General features: G+C 38.6%; 1 protein-coding gene across 1 annotated transcript in view; it reads left to right on the top strand.

Moving 5' to 3' along the window:
* CDH13 (cadherin 13) overlaps positions 1-23,513 on the top strand; it is a 1,059,406-nt gene that overhangs the window by 408,194 nt on the left and 627,699 nt on the right. The window lies entirely within an intron of this gene.

The following is a 23,513-nucleotide window of genomic DNA, read 5'->3' as shown; positions in this document are numbered from 1 at the left end:
CCATAATATGCATCTTATTAAGAATCTCAGGGCCCTTTACAAATGTGCTAGAGTTACCACTCAGAATGAGATCTCTCAGGAAATTTCTCCTTATTGGCCACAACAGCCAGAAGTGAGTCTCATTCTACCTACCATCCAAAGTAGCTCTTGTAGAACTTGCAGTCCCTAGCACATTATTTATAATCTCATTAGGAAAGAACTATTCAAATTCCTAAGAGAAAAGATCCAAAGTTGGATTGGTTTCCTTGAGTGATACAGTTCTCTTATTTAGGACTTCTTTCTTTGTTTTATTCATTTTGACAATAGCTTCTTTGGTCAACTTTTTACTTATTTATTTTTTTGTTAATTTTGTCCTTGTTGATGCTAATGTACTCCTGTCATGTGGAAAGGAGGATAATTCAGATATTGTAAGAGAAGGAAAATGGTTTGATAACTTAGAAGCATGAATAATTTATTGAGAAATAATTCAAGCAGCTAACTATATTGTGCATTCTCTCCTTACTTCATGAATGATCCATATGCCAAGTCCATACAAGTTAATGTTTATTTCTAGAAACCTTTATCAAAATGAGCAAGAAGTTGTAAATGCCTCATTATCCTTTCAGAGTGCCTAATGATACATTATTTTCTGTTGTAAAACCTCAAGGTTTCTGAACACATTGTTATAAATCCAAACTGTCAACATATCTTTGGCAAGAGAAAGCTCAGCATCCTATAGAAATAAAATGTAAAATTAACAATTTAAGCTTATGTATTTTCATTCTTCCATGAATTCTGCCACACCTGGCAGAAGACTACAATCTATATTTTTTATAAAATATATGCTATGAAGACTCATAAAACATTTAAGAACATTTAGAAAAGCAGAAATGGAATTTCAGAAATAAAAAATTTATATTAGAACAACAGAAAAGACAGACCATCATCAATTACTGATAAAAATAGATATTTTATAAAATACTATTTGGGGAAGTAAATAGGTTGTATACCTTGGTCCAAAACCTAAAGATATTCTGATTTTTCTTTCCACATAAGGCAACCTATAGGGAAAGATTTAAATCTCATTGTGAAGAATGAGCCTGGAATTCATCAGCCTTGTGATTTGTAATAAATTCTTTTTACCCTTTTTTATTATATTTTATTGATTATGCTTAATAGCAGTTGTCCCAATTTTTCTCTTTGCTTCCCTCCACCCAGAACCCCACACTCCCTTGGGTAATTACCCCACCATTGTTTATGTCCATGGGTCATGCCTAGGTTCTTTGGCTACTCCATTTCCTGGGGCATTTCCAATAGCCCCAAGGCTATTCTGTAACTACCTAGTTGTACTTTTTAATCCCCCCACTTCTTCATTCATCCCCCCCATATCCTTTTCCCATCTGGAAACCATCAAAATGCTCTCCATGTACATGATTTTGTCTCTGTTCTTCTTATTTGCTTAGTTTGTTTTCTAGATTCAATTGTTGGTAGATATGTATTTTTTGCCATTTTATTGTTCATAGTTTTGATCTTCTTTTTCTTAGATAAGTTTATTTAACATTTCATATAATAATGGTTTGATGATAACAAACTTCTTTAGTTTTTCTTGTGTGAAATGCTCTTTATCTGCTCTTTGATTCTAAATGATATCTTTGCTGGATAGAGCAATCTTGGCTGTAGATCCCTGCTTTTCATGACTTTGAATGTTTATTTTCAATCCCTTCGAGCCTACAAAGTTTCTGTTGAGAAATCAGCTGACAGTCTTATGGGATCTCCTCTGTAGATAACTAACTTCTTTTCTCTTGATACTTTTAAGATTCTCTCTTTATCTTTAACCTTTAGCATTTTAATTATGATGTGTCTTAAGAGTGGGACTCTTTGAATCCATTTTATTTGAAACTCTGTGCTTCCTGGGCTTGCATGTCTATTTCCTTCACCAAATTAGGGAGGTTTTCTTTAATTATTTTTTCAAATAGATGTCCATTTTCTTGCTCTTTCTTTTCTCTTTCTGGACCTTCTATGATGCAAATGTTGGACTTTTTGAAGTTGTCCCAGAGGCTACTTACACTATCCCATTATGCTCATTTTGAAAAAAATTCTTATTCTTTTTCTTTTTGTTGTTCTGATTGATTATTTGTTGCTTCCTTAAGTTCCAAATAAGGATTTGATTCTAGGCTTCATCTACTGTACTATTGTTTCCCTGTAAATTGTTCTTTATTTTAATTAATACATCCTTCATTTCTGTCTGGATCTTTTTTATGCTGTTGAGAACCTCACTAATTAACTTGAGCATCCTTATTACCAGTGTTTTGAACTTTGCATCTGATAAGATTGCTTCTCTCCATTCTGTTTAGTTCTTTTTCAGTTTTGATCTGTTCTTTCATTTGGGCCCCTGTTTTTTGCTCATTTTGGAAGCCTCCCTGTGTTTGTTTCTATGTATTAGATAGAGCTGCTATTACTCCCTGTCTTGGTGTTTGCCCAAGTGTAGTAGGTGTCCTGTAGGGTCCAGTGGCTCAGTCTCCCCATCACCCAAGCAGAGTACTTGAGGTACACCCTTTGTGTGGGTGAGTATGCCCTCCTCTTGTACTTGAGACTTGATTGCTATTGGTAGGTCAACGGGAGGGATTTACTCAGGCCAGTCAACTGCAAGAACTGGCTGTGACCACTGACCACCAGCCTCCACCTTCCTTGGAGAATCAGCTGTGCAGGTATAGGTGGTACTTCTCCAGCATAGTTTGTAGCTGTCCACTGGGTGTGGTGGCCTTGGGGTTTCTTGGGTGGTGCAGGCCAAGGTCTGCACCCACCTGTGTTTTGCTCAGGGTCACCCTACCTGACCTATAAAGCAACCTGAGATGATTGCTACTGTGCTGGGCTTGGAGATTCTCAGGCAAAGCCAAGATGTGAATCAAGGCTGGTTGTTGCTTATTTGAGAGAATTTAGGAAGTTGTGAAGAATGAGCCAGCAGGCAGAGGACAACAGGCTGGGAGGGCCAAGTTTCTGCATCTGTAGCAGAGCATGGAGACAGGCTGTTCATCTCTCATGCAGTGAGCAGGTATTTAATTCACTCAAACCTCCTTATTTCACCATCATTCTCAATCCAAGACTTTTGCCCTTCAAAACCTAAAGGAACTGTGGTTTCAGAAATTCCTGAGTCCTCCTCCAGAAGCTGATTTCCTCTGGCTTATCAGTGCCCTTTAAATTGATAAACAGTCATTTTAATATGAGCTATAAGGAGCTGTAGCTTTTTCTTTCCACAACTTCAAATGACTGAATTAGAGAAAACTGGTCATTTGACTCAGACATTTAATCCATCTGAAAAATTGTAATTTGCCATCAAATATATAAATCCCAGTTCCTAAAATCCCAGCATTCTTATATGGGACAAAAACCCAACTTTATTTATGAATTACAGGACTCCTTTGACAACAGGAAAATTAAACAGGAAGAGAGTATGAAGGGCTTTCTGACTTTTTCTGAGCCTGTTCCCTGAGCCAGGAACTTTGCTAGGTGCTTTTCCTACATTAACTTGTGTAGTATTATCTAATTCACAGAAGAGGCACAAAGAGGCAACTGATCTATGGAAAGGTTAAGCAATGTGCCCAATAGCTTATAATTTGTAAGTAATGAAATCACCGAGAAATGTCGGGCTTAGGTCTGAGTCCAGAGCCTGTACTCCTAAACCCTGCACCCCTAAATCCCCAGCAAGAACTCTTCTTACCTTGGACCCCTGGGTTAAGATACATTAGTTTTGGTAAAATAATAAAGTAATGATAATGCCTTATTTCATGACTTCCTTTCTTTTCCACAGCCTGCTGTGACCCCATGGTTCTGACTGGGACACTGTTGTTCTTTATTGTGTCACATACATAGAGTTGTCTCTAAGTAACTTCTTTGCTTGTAAAATCTATTCAAACTATGGATTACTTGCCTAATAACGAACCATTCCTCTCACCTGTGAGCAGTGTGTCCCTGCCACCAAGGTGATTACCCTCAAAGCTAATGATTCTCATTCCTACACTTCCTGGCAGAGGGGCTGGCATACAATGGGTGCTTGATAAATCTTCTTTGGCAGATTGAATACAAGGATAAATGGATGGATTCATATATTGGTCTCTGTGTTTTACACAGGAGAAGCCAAGTCTTGATTTCTCTGACATTGAGAATCTTGCCCAAAGTCACACTATATAGTGGAGGAGAAGTGGAAATAGAATTCGAGTTTCCAGTTGCCTGGTCTAGTGTATTTTCTATCTCTGAGAGTGTGCTACCTTTCCATGGACATAAACACTTTAATACGCATCTTTTGGAGACAGTCCAAGAGGAGGCTCTAATGGTAGACAATAGAGACTCCACAACAGTCGCCAGTGGGCGGGCTTTCTGTGTCCCTGAAATTATATCATGTGAATTCCCAGAATCATGGTTTATGCAAAATGGTTTCCCAGTGACCTCCCTGTGCCAATCCTGGAATACAGTGCCATGAGTATCTGACAGGAACAGATGCTGGCGATGAGTAACACAATGTCTTTCCCAGCTGAAAATCTCCCTTACACACTTGCTATTTCTGTGCTAGGGAAGATGCTCTTCTGTGTACCAAGGAGCCAGCATTAGAGGGTCCAGGGCACCCACTGCAAAACTGTCCCCAAGTGACTTTGATGCTAGTGAGTTCCTGCTGCTTTTCCCACCACAACTAAATAAAACCAGAGACCTCTGGTTACAAATTTAGTTAAAAGTTATATTGTACTGTTCATTAATAAATAAAAGGAATAGAGCAAAAATAAGGGATCCCTACCTTTCTCCGTAAATATGGTATTTGTAAATAATCTCTGCCCAACAGAATTGAAAGGTCATTGGAGTTTGGCCTTGCCAGTGCTTGTGTTAATGCTCATGCTGGCACTGAGGTGGCACAAGAGGCCAGGACATGATTACCTGAGAGCGGGGCCCTCTAGGATGGTTGTGGTGTCTGGGATGTGTGGCTAAAGATCATGAGTTTATGCAGCAAGGCAGTACATGGGGGAGAGGAAAATGAACAAGGTATACTAGCAAAATAAATGGAGCCAGGATGGCTGTGACTCTAGAAGCAAGGGAAGTTGAGTGGACTGTCTTAGACAATGATTCCGGGCTTTGCATCTAGAAACATAGAGCCTGGTTTAGAAGTAATGATGTGGAGCTTCTTTCCCTTTAGTCAGGCCTGTCAAGGTCTGGTTATCATCTGCTCAGAGAAGCCTTCTCTAACCACCATACTTAACTTGGGTACATCTTATTACACCATCATGTGTATGTGTGTATATATGCACAGGTGTGCTTTTTATTACAGCATCTGTCACAATTTATGATATTTAAAAGCATTGTTTCTTTTCTTGCTTTGTGTCTATCTCCTGTGCCTATTGGTTCCCACTGTGTCCTTAGCACTTAGCTCAGTGTCTGCACATCATCTGTGCTGCAGAAAGAGAAATTGAATTCATAAGTGCATTTGTAATTGAATAGCTGTTAGACCATAAATATCCAGAGAAGTGTGTGATGTCTCTTTGGCTGGGCTCCAGGGATCAATGGGAAGAGTGACAGAGGATGGAGGTTCACGTTTCTTCTAAGTGCTATGGGAAGCAAGGGAGTGACCCTTAGAATAACTGTAAAAGGACTGCATGGGCTGTTATGTGTCCTGTCAGGTGAGGTAGAGCAGGTGTGTGAGTGGGAAAGAAGTGTTTCAGTTACCTATCACTGTGTAACAAACTACTCCAAACTTAGGCAGTTAAAATGACAATCGTTGTATTTGGTCGTGTTTCTATGGGTCAAGAATTCAGGCAAAGTTTAGCTAGATAGCTGGGTCTTTTGCTCAGTTGTTTTCAGCTGCTGGCTTGGCTAGGCTAGAAGATTCAAGAAAGCTTTACTCACAAATCTGACACTTTGGTGTTTCTTCATGTAGCTTCTTTTCCTATGCTTCCTTGGACTTTCTCAGAGCTAATTAGTGATCTTACTGAGTGGTTGGCTTCCAAGGGGAACAGTCCATGCATGTGAAAGCAGAAGCTAAATCTCAGTTAGGTCCCAGTCCTGGAAGTTACACACAATTACTTACTTCCACTGTGTTCTATAGGTCAAAGCAGCTCAGTATTATTCTCCAGTTCAAGGAGAGGAGAAATAGACTCTACCTCTTGATGGGAAGATTGACAAAGACTTTGCAGACATTTTTAACTCATTCCAAGGGAAGACTAGTTAGGTTGTTGATACAATATAGCTAGCCTAATGTTGTAGCAATGGACACAGGGAGAAATTGATTGGCCTAAAATATAATCAGAGGCAGACATGACAGGATTTGATAATGGTTGTCTTGGGGCAGTTGGATAAGGGTGGTACTTTTATTTTTATTGGTTTCCTATTAGTGCTATAAATTTTTTATCACAAATATAGTGGCTTAAAGTAACACAAATTCATTCTCTTGCAGTTTCAAAGGCAGAAGTCCAAAATTACTCTGACAAGTCTAAAATCAAGGTGTAAGCAAAGCTGGTTTTATCTGGAGTCTCTGAGGGAGAATTTGTTTCTTGCCTTTTCCAGCTTCTAAAGACCGTTTGTGGCACCTTGCTCCAGCTTCAAAATCAGTTTTGTAGCATCTTTTAGGAAGATAGCCTTGGGTACAGTAAGGTAAATTAAAGAGAGGCAAGTTAAAGGAAAATAATCAAGATTCAAATAAAACATGTGTGAGAAATTTGTGAGATGTCCAAGTGGAGATATATTTTTAAAAAGTCAAATGAATGTGCAAGCCCTGCATTCAGAGTCAGAAATACACACTTGGATTTATCAATCTAAAGGCTTGCGAGGATTGTTTAGGCCACATAAGAAGAGGCTTTCTGGCAGCATTGTCCAATAGAAATACAATATGACCCACATACAGAAATTTATATTTTCTGGTAGTTGCATTTAAAAAGTCAGAAGAAACAGATAAATTAATTTTAATATCTTCTGTACCCCAATGGATTATATAATTATCATTCCATCATTTAATCAATATAAATACAACATTTTTATCTTTTCCCATCCTAAGTTTTAGAAATCTAGTGCAATGTAGTCGATTCAGACTAGCTACATTTTTATTGCTCAATGGTCACCTGTGACTAATGGCTGTATGTTGGGCAGTGCAGCTTTATAAAGGGAAGAGAGAGACCCTGGAAGTTAGCCTGGACAAATCCCAGCAGTTAGAGGTTGGGTATAGAGAAAGGTTTAAAGTAGAAGCGCAACCAGGAAAGAGAGGTATTGTGGAGAAGAAAAGCCTGGAGAAATAAGTGTGGTCATCTAGGTTGAATGCCAGAGCAAAGATAAGTGAAATGGGACAGGAAAATTAATATAGAATTACTGCTAATTGGAAGAAAGGGAGAACAAAAACTAATTGTGGGTGGGCATTCTTTGGATGTTTTTCTGTCTCTCAAACATACTCTGTTCCTATTACTTTGGGTGGTGGAGGGAAGGGTACAGTAGCAAATATAGCTAGGGAGCTCTCCATTTGCAAAATTTCTTCTAGGCCATATTGCACCACCATGTAGCAACTGAAAAATGGCTTTGGGATCTAAAATTGAGAACCCGGACTATCCTCAGCCAGGAAGGTACTACATTTTGTATGTGGTCCAAGAATAAAACAAGTATCTTAACTCCTGTGTATTAGTATAAAGCTTGCCTCCTGTAAAATAAATATCTTAGGTATAAGAGCTGTAAAATAAAATAGTCATGGATTATATTGTGGTGTAATATCCAGAAGTCATAAGATAGTAACAGCTTAAAGGTCCCTCTAAAACTAGATATAAAACTTGAATTTGGCCAATACAGTAATTTCTAAAGCACTTTGGCTTTTTCTCAACTACTTGGTGATGTTGGGTTTTTCTCAGCAAGTGGCTAGGCTATAGGGTAATGAACTATCCCAGTTTTCCTGGCCCAGTGGCTTCCTGAGATCTAAAACTTTTAGTTTTAAAAACTGAGGCAGTCAGCAATCTGGTCTGGTTTTCCAGAGATAGTGGGGGTTCCCAAGCTGTGGGATTTTTAGCGCTAAAACCATGATAGTCTTGGGCAAATGGGGTTGAATGAGTCACCCAACCAGACTGAGAGGCCTTCTAACCAAGGACCTCCTGAAAGTGTCAACCCAAAGAGCATCACTTCTTAGGGCTGGTACTTACAAATGGGATGATAAAACCTGAATGCCAGTTGATTCATTTGCAAAGGGGAATGAGTGTGACAAAAACCGGAAACTCCAGGTCCATGTGATCAGCATTTTTTCCTTCCTGTATAAGGACAATCTATTAATTTAAAAAAGGGAGACTTCCGCCAAGATGGAGAAGTAGGTGGAGGGTCCACCTCGCCTCTGTGCACAACCAAATCTAAGAACAACTATTTTTAACAGCAGTCACAACCAAGCCACACGGAAAATCGACAATACGGAGTCCAAAGGACAACTAGATACTCGGCTGGATCGGTACGAGGAGCGAGGCCAGCAGAGGAGCAGGTTAGCAAGAAAAAATTCCCGGGGTGGTGCGCGGAGCGCGCTGGCAACCGAGGGTGCTGATCGCCAGCGAGCTGGCTGCCGGAGCGCACACGGAAGAGGCGCGGTGGGTCGGTCGGTCGCGCGCATTTACCTGCGGAGAAACCAGTGAGAAGGGAAACCCGCGCGGTGCAGCAGGCTCGCAAAATTAGGATCGGATAAGCAAGCCCGAGGCGTTTGAGTGTCTGGATGCGCTGGGCTAGCGGAGAGGAACGCCATTGCTCCCTCTCTGACCCCGCCCCCACACACAGCGTCACAAACCAGCGACCTGGGTCGCCCCGTCCTGGTAAACAACTAAGGCTCCGTTCCGCTCACTTAACAGCACGAATAAACTAAAAATGGCTCTAGAACAACTCAGAGCCCCAGAACCGATAGACCTAAGTGATGAAGAAATAGCCAGTCTTTCAGATGCACAGTTCAAAACACTGGTTATAAAGATCCTTACAGAACTGGTGGATTTTAGTCACAAATTAGAGAAACATATGGAAGCTAAATTAATTGAAATGAATGCTGATACAAAAAATACCAATAGTAATGGAAAGAAAATTGGGACTCAAATCAAGGGAGAGAACCAGACGGAAGAAAAAAATGATCAAACAGAAAGGAATGAAGAAATAAGAATTCAGAAAAATGAGGAGAAGCTTAGGAACCTCCAGGACATCTTTAAACGTTCCAACATCCGAATTATAGGGGTACCAGAAGGGGGAAAGGCACAACCACCAGTTGAAAAATTATTTGAACAAATAATAAAGGAGAATTTCCCCAAGATGGCAAAGGAAATAGACTTCCGAGAAATCCAGGAAGCTCAGAGAGTCCCAAAGAAGTTGGACCCAAGAAGGAACACACCAAGGCACATCATCATTACATTAGCCAAGATTAAAATAAAGGAGAGAATCCTAGAAGCAGCAAGAGCTAAGGGGACAGTCACCTACAAAGGAGTTCCCATCAGACTGTCAGCTGATTTCTCAAAAGAGACCTTACAGGCAAGAAGGGGCTGGACAGAGGTATTCCAAGTCATGAAAACCAAAGATCTACAACCAAGATTGCTCTACCCAGCAAAACTTTCATTTAGAATGGAAGGACAGATAAAGTGCTTCTCAGATAAGACCAAATTCAAGGAGTTCATCATCACCAAGCCCTTATTATATGAAATGTTAAAGGGACTTACCTAAGAAAAAAGAAGATAAAAAATATGAACAGTGAAAGGACAGCAAACTCACAGTTATTAAGAACCACACCTAAAACAAAAGCAAACTAAGAGGACAGCTAGATCAGGAGCAGAACCATAGAAATGAAGATCACATGGAGGGTTAGCAACAGGGGAGTGGGAGGAGGGGAAGGGGGGAGAAGGTACAGAAAATAAGTAGTATAGACAGTAGATAGAAAATAGATAGGGGGGAGGGTAAGAATAGTAGGGGAAATACAGAATCTAAAGAATTTGAGACACATGTTCATGAACTAAAGGGGGAAATGGTGGGGGAGGGGTATGCAGGGTGGAGGGGAAGGGAGGGGGGAATAGAGCAAATGTAATGGCATAATCAATAAAAAAAAAAGTCAAAAAATAAAAATAAAAAAAATAAAAAGGGGAATGATGATCACAGGCATTGAGATACATAGAGTCCAAATGATCAGCAACTTCTTCATGGAGTGGATCTGTTAAATTACACAGAGAAATTACTGTCCAAGAGACTGGATATTCAAAGTCCACATGGTCAGCACATTTTCTGTTTCTATTTCATCCTCTGTGGAAAAGAAAATCATAATCAGAAGATGGCTAGTGAACGTGAAATATGGTTAGAGTGAATGTTTGAAGGCCTAACTCCACCAGTAGGCCCAGACTGCCTTTGCTCTGAACTAGGGGTCTTTGCCTCAGTAGCTCTTCCTGCCTCCAGGATGGGCCCTGCCAACAGTGCTTCTGTGAGGCTTCTTATTTCCTAAGCTTCCATTGGTGAGTAATCCCTTTAGGCCTGGCTCATTCTTTAGGTGTCCTAACAGCTTCAAATAGATTGGTGAGTTCTACTTCCCTAGGAACCATTTCATCTTTGTCACACCTATCTTTGTTCTCATTCCATATTTGTTGCTTTATAGATTTTTTCCCCCAAAAAACAGCCTTAATTGTCAAACTGCCAAATCTTAGGGCAACAGGAGATAGCTCAGTATGTCCCTCAGTAATCTTGATCAGTTTGTGGAAAGGCTGTGTGGGACAGTGGTTAAAAACATGGGCCTAGAGATGAGAAAATCATATTGTCTCGTTTCCTACCACTGAGAATTTGGGCAAATCACTCTATGCCTTTGAGCCTCAGTTTCCACATCTGTAAAATAGGAACCTTCCAAATTCAGCTGTGTCAAGGATAAATTGATACCAGACATGTAAAGGGACTAACATAATATGTAAGACAAAGTAGATACTTAATAAGTGATAACAAATAACCTACAAAGTACTATCATCTTCTGTAATATTTTGAAGTGTTAGTCTTTTACAACCTAGACAAACTAAGATTAATGATTCATGGACCTTATTGAATATTTAGCCATAGAGATAAAAATATATATCTATAACATTTAGTGCTATTGACTTATTATAGTCAAGGGAAACATAAATATGTATAACAATGTTGAAATGGAACAGGATGAAGAAAGGTGTTTTAATGAAAAAGAAAAGGTAAAACAATAATCTGTCTTGATTCTTCTTCCTCCTCCTTGGCCAGTCTTCCTCAACCTGCTTTGCTTCTTCCTGCTCCTCTATCTGACCTCTATATAGTGAAATGTCTCAGGCCTCAAATGTCTTCTTTCTTCCATTCTACCACTTGCTCAAGCCAAAAATCTTGAAGAAGGCCTAACATAAGTGTTTACAGTCTAGGCCTAGGAAGCCTTTGCCCTAAACTCTAGGGCTACCAGAGCATGATCAGTCAATCATTTCATTAAATCTTCCCAGTCACTCTCTTGAAGGAGCATCACAGCCATTCTATAGAAGATACAAATAGGTCTTAGCAAAATGACAACACCAGTCAAAATAGACAGCTAAGAACACTGATGAGAGACAAGTGCCTATGGTCAGATCTTATGGGTTGCATCATAGAGCAGATGCCAACTTCCAATGGGTTAACATTTTCTAAATGCCAGACATTTTTCTATTCATTTTATAGGCATCATCTAACTTACTCTCTAAAGAGCCTACAAGATCACTATAATGATTTTCATCCCCACTTCACAGGCTTATGACTGAAAACTAACAGACTCAGTGTCACATAGCTATCAAGTTGGACACTGCAGGGTTCTGTAACATCAGAGCTCAGTCTCATAGAAATATACTATGCTCTCACTTACACACTGGCATTCGGAATCTGGAAAATATGAGTCAAGTAAACTAAAAATGTGAAGAAGGAGAATCTCACATTCAATACTCCTTTTTTGTTTCAGCCAGCCTCTTTAAGGCACATTCTTCAGAACTAGCTACCTGACAGTGCTCATGGCTGACCAATGAGCTTCTGCTGTCACTAAACACAGACTATCCCCCATATTCTTTGTCTTTAATGCTGTCATTTAAAATATGTCTGTAGCTGTGCAAGCATTAAGGAGGCAATTGGGAAGAATGGGTTGGAACATTTTACATCTTTGCAGCTTCACTATTTTATTTGAAGATTGCAAGCTCAATAAGGGCACAGTCTGTGTCCATCTTGCTTTTTTTGTTTTCAGGCCTTATCCACTGCCATTTCCTGTTCTTAAATTTCTTTCCAGTGTCTAAAATTTATAAAGAAAATATGGTCTTTTGCATTGTGACCACCACCCTCTGGTCCAAATATTTTCACTGCAATAATTGATAAGGATTGGGGTTGGGGGGCAAGAGTTGTCTATTTCCCATGCTCCCCAATTCACTGTCCACGTAACTCAAGGGAACAATAACTGCATTATTTTAAGGTAGATTCTCAAAATCCCAAATGCATGTTTTTAAATTATTCTGTAAAATATTAAATAAAATGATTTCACAATTATAGATCTTAGATTATTTGTATTAATGTGCTTCTGTAATTGGAAACGGTAATCAGGAGTCTCAATCACATTCAGAGAAGGCCACTTGTATTTATCAGGATTCCAACACTGGCCTTAATTCACCCCTGTAGTTCTCTAATTGAACTGTGTAGCTGAAGCTGTGTTTCATATTTTTGATTAGTAAATACCATTTGTAATTGTGGGGGAGCTTTGCCACCAGAGACCCCTGCCCACTGCGGATGAGAATGTCTACCAAGACATGATCTGCTTGGGGAGGAAAGGTGGTTGATCTCTCAAAGGGGAAGGACCAAGAACCTTTTCTGCAATGGGCTTTTATTGGGTTCATTTTGCACAAGAATACAGATAAAACTCATTAATCATTGTCAGGCAATAAGGATCAAACAATAGATAACAAAGAACTCTGAGGGCCTATTTTGAGTAAGATAGCTAAATGGCCATAAAACTTTGAGGAACAAACTCACTTCTTGCTTGGACCCGTATTTAATTGAGAGCATTGTAAACAAAGCAGGTTTCACAGGATTTTACATATTCTTTCTTAAGCCTGATCACCCGAGGAACCCGCCCTTTCCAGCACAGGGCTGCACCGCCTTCTGTCATTGTTTCAGGCTTAAGTCAGGCAGTCAAGAGATTAGGAGACTTCTTGTAAACAGAATGAGGACTCAGGTTTTGTCAAAGTCGAGGGGCAAGGATTCATTACCCTCTTTCTCCATGGCCCCCCAAGTCCTTGCCTCAGGCCTCCACATGATCATGCCTGTCTTAGGTTGTTCTCCCTTGGGGAATCTTACCCATCATTGGCTAACTGATCAAGCACTGGAGGCCAGTTATGGAAAAAGGAGCAGAAGCCGTGCTTCTGCTAGGGAGATAAGCTTTGTCTCCTTAGTGGCTTATGGTCCAGAGGTGGCTGACTCAGCCTTAGCCGTGGGGGGGGGGGGAGGTTACAGCTCCTGAAACCAGGCAGGGTGGCTCCCAACATGTAAATATGATCACATCACTTTAACATTTTCTTTTAAAGAAACACCTGTTGATGCAGTACCTGGTATACTCTGGGTATTGTTTCATGTGCTTTACAAGTGTTAGCACATTTAATCAATATAACAACTCTCTAGAGTAGAAACCATTATTAGTATCCTTATTTTGAAGATGAGAAAGTGAGGCACAAAGAGATTAACTCACTGTCCAAGGTCACCCATCTAGGAAATGCAGAGCCAGAATTCAAACCAAGGAAATCTCAGCCACTAAGCTAGTCTTCCTCTCAGAAACACTATTACTACCTCCTCCATCACCACTAACTTGGGGTTATTTTCATCCTTATCAGTTCTCCCCAAATGCTCACTCTGACCACTTATCCAGTGGTAGTCCTGGTCAGCACAGGCAGGGCCTAGGCCAAGTGTCTCCTGAGAGTTCAGTTTGAACACACAGGGCTCTTGGCCTTTCTCTTGAGATGCAGGTGAGGTGGATAAGAACTAGATAAGGAAATAAAAATAATAAGAGAAGGAAAAACTGGACCAACAGCACTTGAAAAATCCCTAAAATCTTTAAGGACAATTTCTGTTTTCACTTGTATTTATCAGGATTCCAGCACTGGAATCTAATATTAAAATACTACATTAACTGTTTTGGAATCCTCTTTCTCCTTGGCATGCTTATTAAGTAATTCTGCTCTTGCAGCAATAAATTTCACCTTTCCTACCTTCTGGAATACTGTAAAATCATTAACTATCCTTTAAAAATATATTATTGGAGAAACATATGATATCTGTCCTTATAAATATTTGGACATGAAGTACTATATATTTGCTACTCATGTTTGAGGGTGTTGGACATAATGACCTTTGGGGTCCTTTCTAGTTATAAGGAAATATGGATCCATGAATTTGGGTTAAATAGCAACAAAAACAAACATTTAAATTTCCCTTTATTTTCCTTTGTTCTTAAAGAATTGGTTAACATATTGATTTTACTTCACAACTTGTATGGAAATGAGTGTTTCATCATTGACATTTTTACGATCTGTAGTTTACATTCTTTTTAATAGCCTTGGTGTACTATTTTAAAAAGTATCTGTTGTAAAAGCTGTTTTAGAAGTTGTTTTCTGAAAGCAAATATGACATATAATCTACTTTCTTAAAAAAAAAAAAAAGCCTTGTTAGTAACTTGGCTCAGGAAGGAGATTAGTGGGATTGGATGAAGGTAAGACACTCAAGATAACTGACCTGCAATTATTTTGGAGGGAATGGCCAAAGTATTTGTATTTATCTGGGAGAGGTTGTACATCAGGAGCTATGCCTTGTAAATCGAATGACCAAGTTCAGCAGAGAGTTGCCTTAGGCAACAGGATGCCAATCAGGCTGAGTTGAGTTATGTTTCAGTAATAAACAGCCCTAGAAATATTAACTAGAAATATTAATGGCATAAACAGCTAAAATTTATTTATTGCTCATGCTATATAACCCATATTGGTTAGAGGGGCATTGTGTTCATCAAGTCACACCCCATGATGTCATGAGAGCACCATCTTAACATGATACATGTGAGTTCTCCATGGGAAAGGAAGACATCCCAGAATCTGCACTTACAAGTCAATGCTTTGTCCTGAAGTTGACGAACCCCACATCTTGCTGTAATCCGTTGACCATAATATTGACATGGCCTCATCCAACTGCAAAGGGGACAAGAAAGTGTAATTCTCCACATGCTCAGAAGAGAGGAGACCTGACTATACATGAACATTAGGAGTCTCTACTACAATAGCCAGATAGGGCTGAGTGCTTTGGTCTGTGCCAGGCAATGTTTGAAGCCCTCTGCAGGCAACATGCTACTTAGTCCTCATGCAACTTGGGAAGGTAGGTGGTCTCATAGTCCCCTTTTCTCAGAAACAAAGGCTGGGAATCACGAAGGTTGAATATCTTGCCCAAAGTGTATGTATTAAGTGGTATAGTCAAGTTATAAACCTGTGGTACCATGCTGTTGTTCTCTGAATGCTCCTTCAAGTCTCAGCTAAAACACCAGACCCTCTGCTCCCTGAGGGAAGGAGGACATTCATTGCCCTTGCTATACCACTAAGGGACATGTCAGTGAGAGGGAGGCATGTTCACTTAGGGACACTGCAGGCCCACTTCCCATGCCATTGAGAAACTATTTAAGTCATGAAGTTGACTATCAAGTACCAGCATGTTAGACTCAGTAGTCATTGCATCATCACAAATACAGAAAAGCAATTTCAATGTGACAATATGTGGGAGAAACTTAACAATGTTAAATGTTTTAACAAATATTTTAAAATACATATAATAGATAAGTGAATACATGCATTATAATCAACTTGACATAATAGGTATGCATGAGAGAATAAATACATAGGGTTGATTCTATTCTTCTATCTATGTGCTCATCTATCCATCTATCTATCTAAACCATGTTTAATAGAAATATAATTTAAATCATATATACAATTTTAATTATTTTGTATCAACATTTAAAAAAAGGAAAAGAAACATGCAAAATTAACTGAATAATATATTTCACTTAACCCAATATATGCAAATATGATCATTTCAACCTGTAATCTAAATAAAAATTATGGATTTGCATCCCATTTCTGTATTTTGTTTTTAAAATGCTACATGTGTTTTTACACTTAGAAGCCATCTCAATCGGATACTGTATGTTCATTGGAAATATCTGGTCTGCATTCATAGTTCATAAATGTACAGTTGAAAAACAAGATTCACATATTCATGGTGTTGCAAAGATACTTAAAAGGTTTCTAATAATTGGATCCATCCATTGACAATGACTAAAGTTGCTAATGTGCTTAAGTATAACACTAGAAATGCTGCAGGTATTTGACCTGTGCCTTTCAGTATAGTCCCATCTTTCATACCAAGAACACAATGAGTTCTCCCTGAAGACTAACTCATCATTGAGTCCCCCTTCCTATGGAAAAATCAATAGAGATGCCTTTCCCCTTTGCAGCCGGCTGGGAGGAATTTCCTGTCAGAAGCTAAGCAATATTTGTATTCAGGCATCAATGGAACCATAAGCTTGCTCTCAGAAAACCTGATATGTAATATGAGCTGGGTGGTCTTACATTATACAGCCCAGGCATTCTGGATTCATATGTATTCATAAGTATTAGATGATATTCTTCTCAAAACATGATCTGTGGACCAACAGCATTGCCGTCATTATAAGAAATGCAGAATCTTGGGCCTTACCTACTGAATCTGAATCTGCATTGTCAAAAGGTCCCCTGGGTTGGAGAAAAATTAGTGCGAGACTTCCCCAGAGGATTTCTAAAATTTCCCTGGGCTCTAAAACTCTGCTTAGATGTACAGAAGAATGTAACAGTTATTTTAAGATGGTGTGCCTTTCAGAGAATAGTTTCATATTCTAGGATCTGAAAGAAACACATTTCAAATGAGAACAATACTTAGATGTACTGCATGCTTGTGTGTGTTGGGTGCTGTGCTCGTCACTTTACTTGCATGAGCTCATTCATTCATCACATCCCTTCGAGTTCCTGTTGTTATCCTCATAAAACAGAGAAGGAAATGCAAGCTGAGAGGTTAAGTAACTCAACCAGGTTTACACAGATAGCAATTGTGAAGCTGAGAATTGAGTACAAAGTTGTCTGGTTCTAGAGCCTGGACTAAATCATTGTGCTGATCAGAAACAGAGCTGCTGGTGGAACCCAGGATGTCCCGTGCCAGCAACTGGGTTTTTTTTCGTGTATGTGTGTGTGTGTGTGTGTGTGTGTGTGTGTGTGAGACCTTTCTCTATTTCTATACTGTTTTACCTCCCTTTGTTATTACACAGAGCACTGGAATGTTGACTTGTTTTATGTAATTAATTAGGAGCCAATACTTAATAACTTATCACAAAAGTCAGGCATGCAGTCACCCACATGGTGATAAGAATTCACAATATCTCCCTACTTGTTTGCTCTCCCTAAAGTTTTCCTGGTAATACACCAGGTGGGCTTAAAAGAAGCTGCTTCCAGAGTATCCTACTGAAGATTTTTTTCATGCAAAGAGAATATACTGATCTTAGGGAAGAAGAGAAAAATGGGGCCTGCTTGGTTACAAAAGCATCCTGTACTAATTACCCTAATCTTGTGCCTCTCCATAATAATTTTAAAATATATGTAGTTAATATAAAATGGTTAAGATAACAACATAATATAATGTGCTATAGTATATGCACTATACTATAACATAGTGTGTGTACATAAAATACTGTACATATAATATGTAGTACACTGTAACAACCACATATCATTGACTGATTTCTGTTTGCAAGAGTCAGTGGAGCCCTCCCTCTCTGTCATCATCTCACTTCATCTTCATTAGATACTATTATTACAGATGATGAAACTAATGTCAAAAGCTTCACTGTGTAGCTGATAAGTTAGTGTTCAATGATATCAATATTCAGTTATAAGTCAATAGTCAAATCAGGATCTGCTGATTCCAGACATTATGTACTTTCTGGAAAACATGAAATTAGACAAAAAGCAGAGAAGAGACTGTGCCCTCCCTGTTAGTGTCCCACCCTTATCCTGGACTCACCTCTCCATATGCCAGCAGCCTCTCAGCATGGCAGCCTCCTACCTGCAGGGCCTGACTCTGCCCGTCATCTGATAGCTTGCCAAGTGGAAGCCTGTGGGGACCCTCAGCTGCTGCAAGATAGGATCTGCAGGTAATTTTTCAGCATCCTTCTCCCTTTGTGGACAATTCTGGAGCACATGCTCCACTGTATCTCAAAGGATCTCATGAGATTGAGTTCCGCAATGGTCACCTGCCCATTCATGAGTCCTGTATGTTCTTCTCTCCCCACCCTGCCTCACTTCTCCACTCCCTGTCTTTGCTTCCTGGGATTACCTCCCAAATAAAAGACTTTCACCCAAGTCCTTGCCTCAGGGTCTGCTTCAGGGGAACCCCCAAGAAAAAAAATTAAATAGACCTGTTAAGATCAACTTGTGACAGAAAATGGCCTGTTCAAGCTTTACCACCTATTATCTCCATCTTAGCATTAAAGTTACATTTCATCAGAAGCACTCGAGCTTGACCTTTCATTCCCAACCATTTTCACCTGTCTTGACCTTGAGATGAATGACACCATTCTTGAGCTAGACAGGCATAGTCCAATTAAATAGTCATGGACATGAAGAGAACAGAGTTGTTGTTTCTGAGCATTGCATAAGGTGCATACCTTGCTGCACTATCAGGATGCTCGGGTTCAAGTTACCTTCAATGTTCTCTGTGAGGCAGACTTCAGCACTGTGCCTATTGAATTATACTAGCGTTGCCTGCAAAATGATTCAAGGGAAAGCTGTATGTGGGATTTTCTGAATTTTCCAATAGAGAGATATTAGTCTTATTTGAGACAGCTTTTTCTTCTCATTTGTGATCAGATTATCACTCTGTTTCTGGCAAAAGTTTTAGATCCATGAATTAGCTTTGCAGATGGAAGATATATTTTAGAAGTCAAAGCAGTTAAAGCTCTTTGATACTGAATATATTCATGGGCAGAATTGCTACAGAAATCCCCTCAATGTAAATGCACAGTTAGATTTTACCTTTAAGTAGCTCTGTGACCAAACCCTGAAAGAAAGGAAAAAAATGGCCTGAAATTTTTAAGGGAGGTAGGAAAAAATGGCTGAAAGCTAAAAGTGTCCAAGCCAGGACTTGGGCCTTCTGATTCCAGACATCCTGCCCAATGAGTATGATACTGGGAGGAAAAAAGAAAAAGAGCTGTGAAGAAACCAAGTGGCCCACATGCACATCATACTCAGCATGATGGCATGACCAGGCATTCTTCCTCAAAGAGCTTTTGAGCATTGTTTGATAATATTCCAAAAAAAATAATAGGGCAAAATTTCCCAAATATTCCGTATAAAACCAGGAAATGGCTAAAGCATTTATCCTGTCATCTAGGTACTGTAAGAGTCTGCATCAAAATTCATCTTCATACCTTGTTCTTCTGCAGTTTGCTGTCCAGGGTAGGGATTCTGAGACCTACTCAGCTGGTGACTCCTTGGCTAGACACAGATGTGTTCACAGCATTACGGAAGCTTATCCTTCCATTCATAAAAAAACTTCTAAACCTTTATTCCTTCCCACAGTTTATTATGAATGTTTTCAAACATAAAACTGAATGAAGTTTATACTGAACAACCATGGACTCCCAACCTAGATTCTGCAATGGACAGCTTACTTATCACATATCAGTCCATCTCTCTCTGTTCTTCCACCAATCCATCTTATTTTTTGTGCATTTCAAAGTATGTGACAAATATAGTTCTGTATGCACATGAATAATTAGAGTTCAATATTTACTTATGGTTCTTTTCTTTTTGAGCTAAAATTCATACCCTATGATACTATGACATCCACAAATCTTACATGAAATATTTGCATTCTGAAAAATGCATACAAATGTGCAACTCAAACCACCATCAAGGTAGAAACCATCTCCATCACCCCAGAAACAGCCCTCCTCACCCTTCCAGGTCACTATCTACCTCACCCCCTGGAGGCCACCAACATTTTGATTTCTCCCATCATAAGTTAGTATTGTCTGTTCTAGAATTATATATAAATGAAATCATATAGTACATATATCTTTTTATTTGACTTCTTTCATTCAGCATAAGGCTTCTGAGATTCACACACATTATTGCATGTATCAGTATTTTATTCCTCTTTATTACTGGGTGATACTCCATTGCTTAAATGTGGCACACTTTTTAATCCATTCTCCTATTGATGGATGCCTGGGTTGGTTCCAGTCCTTGGCAACCATGAATAAACTGCCAAAAATCATCATTCAAGTACAAGTCTACATATGGACATATGTTTTCATTTCCCTTGAGTAAATACCTAGGAGTAAAATTCCTGCATCATGGGGTAGAATCACATTTAGTATCATAAGAACCTGACAATCCTTTGTCCAAAGTGGTCATTTTACTCTACAACAGCACAAGAAAATGGCAGTTCTGCACAATTTCTCACACATGTGGTGCTGCTGATCTTTTTAATCTTAGTCATTCTTGTGGACAGGTAGTAGCATCTCACTGGGTATTTAATTTGCATTGTCCTAGTGACTCATGTGCTTACTGGCCTTTTATACATCTTTCTTTTTGGACTGTCTTTTCAAATATTTTACCCATTTTTTTATGTTTGCCTTTCTGTCATTGACTTATAGGAGTTCTTTATATATCCTGGATACCAGTCTCTTGTCAGGTATAGATTTTGCAAATATTTTAGTCCAGTATATGGCTTGGCTATTCTTTTTCTTAATGATATTTTTCCTATGGTCAGAAGGTTTTAACACTCACACAATCTGGTTTTGATGCCTGTCTGTGTCTTGTCTAAGGAATCTGTGTCTGCACCACCATAGAGAAGATCTTCTCTCAAGTTTTCCTCCAAAAGTTGCACAGCTTTAATTTTTACACTTAGCTGTATGATCCATATAGACTTAATTTTATGAATAAAATAGATGCCATGTATGCATGTTTCTTGCTACCATAAAAGTTTTCTTGTTATCTTGAGTTTTCAGCAGTTTGACTAGGATAGGCCTACATGTAGTTCTCTTTATATTTAGTTTTTTCGGACTTGATGAGCTTTTGATTCCACACTTTTATGTGTATAACCATATCTGAGAAACCTTCAGCAGCTATTTTTTTTTCAAACATTTTATTGCCCCAGTCTGTGGGACAAAATTGGCTATGTTAGACCTTTTGATATTGTCCCACAGGTCTCTGAAAAGATCTGTTCCTGTTTTTTTTTCTATTTTCTATATATTAAATTATATCGATTGATTTATCTTCAGGTCAACTGACTTTATTCTTTCATCTTCATTTTGCTGCTAAGATGAACCAGAAAATATTTTATTTCATATATTTTATCTTTTAGTTCTAGAATTTCCATTTGATTCATTTTTTTTGTTCTTATTTCTGTACTAAGATTTCCTGTCATTTTATTATTGTAAGCTTATTTTCTTTTAGGTTCTTGATCATTCTCAGTGACTGTCATTCTCAGTGGTGTCAGAGTATTCCATTGCAAGGATGTGCCATCATTTATTAACTTTAGCTGCTTTTAAACCATTGACTGCTAATTCCAAAATCAAGGTGTCCTTTTGGGTTGGTCTCCATCAATTGCCTTTTTTTGTGAGAATAGTTCATATTTTCCTGCTGTTTTCATTTAGTACCAATCAAATCTTGGATTTTATTTTGAACATTATAAAATACATGATACAGAGAATCTGGATTCTGTTTCTACAAAAAATATTTTGTTTGTTTGTTTGTTTAGTCTATTTTTTTTTAGCTTGACTAAACTCAAGCCCACATACTCTGTGTCCCCCAGCAAGTGTCAGATCACATACTCATGCTTGAAGATTCATTTGTGCATGGTTCCTGGGTCAGTATCAGCAGTTCGAAGAAGAGGTTTTTAAAAAAGAGCTTATATACAAAGTGGGGACTCTTTGCAGGAGTTCTCCCCATTTAATATCCAGTGGCCATTGTTGTCCTGACCCTGGTCCTTTGTTCTGTAAGCCAGCAACACAGTGGGTTATCCATCACTTTAGTTGCCCCCCTAAAAGTCTGATTGGTGGTTATGCCCTCAACTGAGAGACCTGAAAACTCAACCAGTGCCATCTTCTTCTTCAAAGTGTTCACTGCCTTCCAGTTTCTTCCCATTTTATTTTACTCTCCAGGTATAACTCCAAGTAGTTATTTATATTTGTCAAGTGTTTACGACAATGACTACAAAAGGCTTAGTCAAACAGGGGCTACCCAGCTACACTGGAAGTGGAATCTTCAGCAGTACCATTCTCAGTGGCCTCAGTCACTATCATTCTCAATATTCCGTTGCAAGGATGTGCCATCATTTATTAACTTTCACTTATGTTGATGGTTATTCATAGTATTTGCATTATTCACTATGTAACTTCCATTTTTCAGAAACCATGAGTCATCCAAATAAATAATGGCTTATCTTTTTAGTAGAGTATTATGCAGCCATTAAAATAGTGTTCTCAAAAGCTATTGATTGACATAAAAATCCTCATATATACTTACTTATAAAAATGGAAGAAACATATTTCATTATATGCCATTTGTTCTCTAATCACTTATTTATAGAATCACATGGGGTCAAAAATTTAATACAAAGATAATGATAACAATAAGTACAACAAAAAAGAGGAGCTAAAACCTAATTTGAGTTTATTATATGCCAGAATAGTATGTGCTTTAAATATAGTTTCTTTTTATTATATTTTATTATTAATGCCATTACTAAATAATTTTATGCTAAACCAACCTCACTCTAGTACATACTTGATTTAGAACTGAAGCAAAAACCAACACTGAGCTAAAGTTTGCTTATCTATAAAACAGGGTGGTAATAAGAATAGCAACCATAAATGAGCTTCAATGAGACTTAAACAAGGATACTTCCACACACATGAGCATTAATTTATTTTTTACTTTTATTTAAAAAATATTTTTTTACTTATTTTTAGAGAGAAAGGAAGGGGGTGAGAAAGAGAAACATCAATATGTGGTTGCCTCTGATGTGCCCTCTACTGAGGGCCTGGCCCACAACCCAGGCATGTGCCCTGAGTGGAAATTAAACTGGCAACCCTTTGGTTTGTAGGCCAGCACTGGATCCACTGAGCCACACTAGCCAGGGCTGATTTAAAGAAACATTATATTGGGGGTGGGGGGTGGGAACAATAGTAATAGAATAAATAATAAAATAAAATAAAAAGAAACCATATTTAAAACACATACTATTCTGGCATATAATAAACTCAAATTAGGTTTTAGCTCCTCTTTTTTGTTGTACTTATTGTTATCATTATCTTTGTATTAAATTTTTGATCCCATGTGATTCTATAAATAAGTGATTGAAGAACAAATGGCATATAATTAATATGTTTCTTCCATTTTTATAAGTAAGTACATATGAGGATTTTTTATGTCAATCAGTAGTTTTTGAGAACA

The sequence above is a fragment of the Artibeus jamaicensis genome, unplaced genomic scaffold (genome assembly GCF_021234435.1).
Source record: "Artibeus jamaicensis isolate MK-2021 breed Jamaican fruit bat unplaced genomic scaffold, CSHL_Jam_final contig_464, whole genome shotgun sequence".
NCBI classification, from domain to species: Eukaryota; Metazoa; Chordata; class Mammalia; order Chiroptera; family Phyllostomidae; genus Artibeus; species Artibeus jamaicensis.
This window is presented reverse-complemented; position numbering and strand designations above follow the sequence as displayed.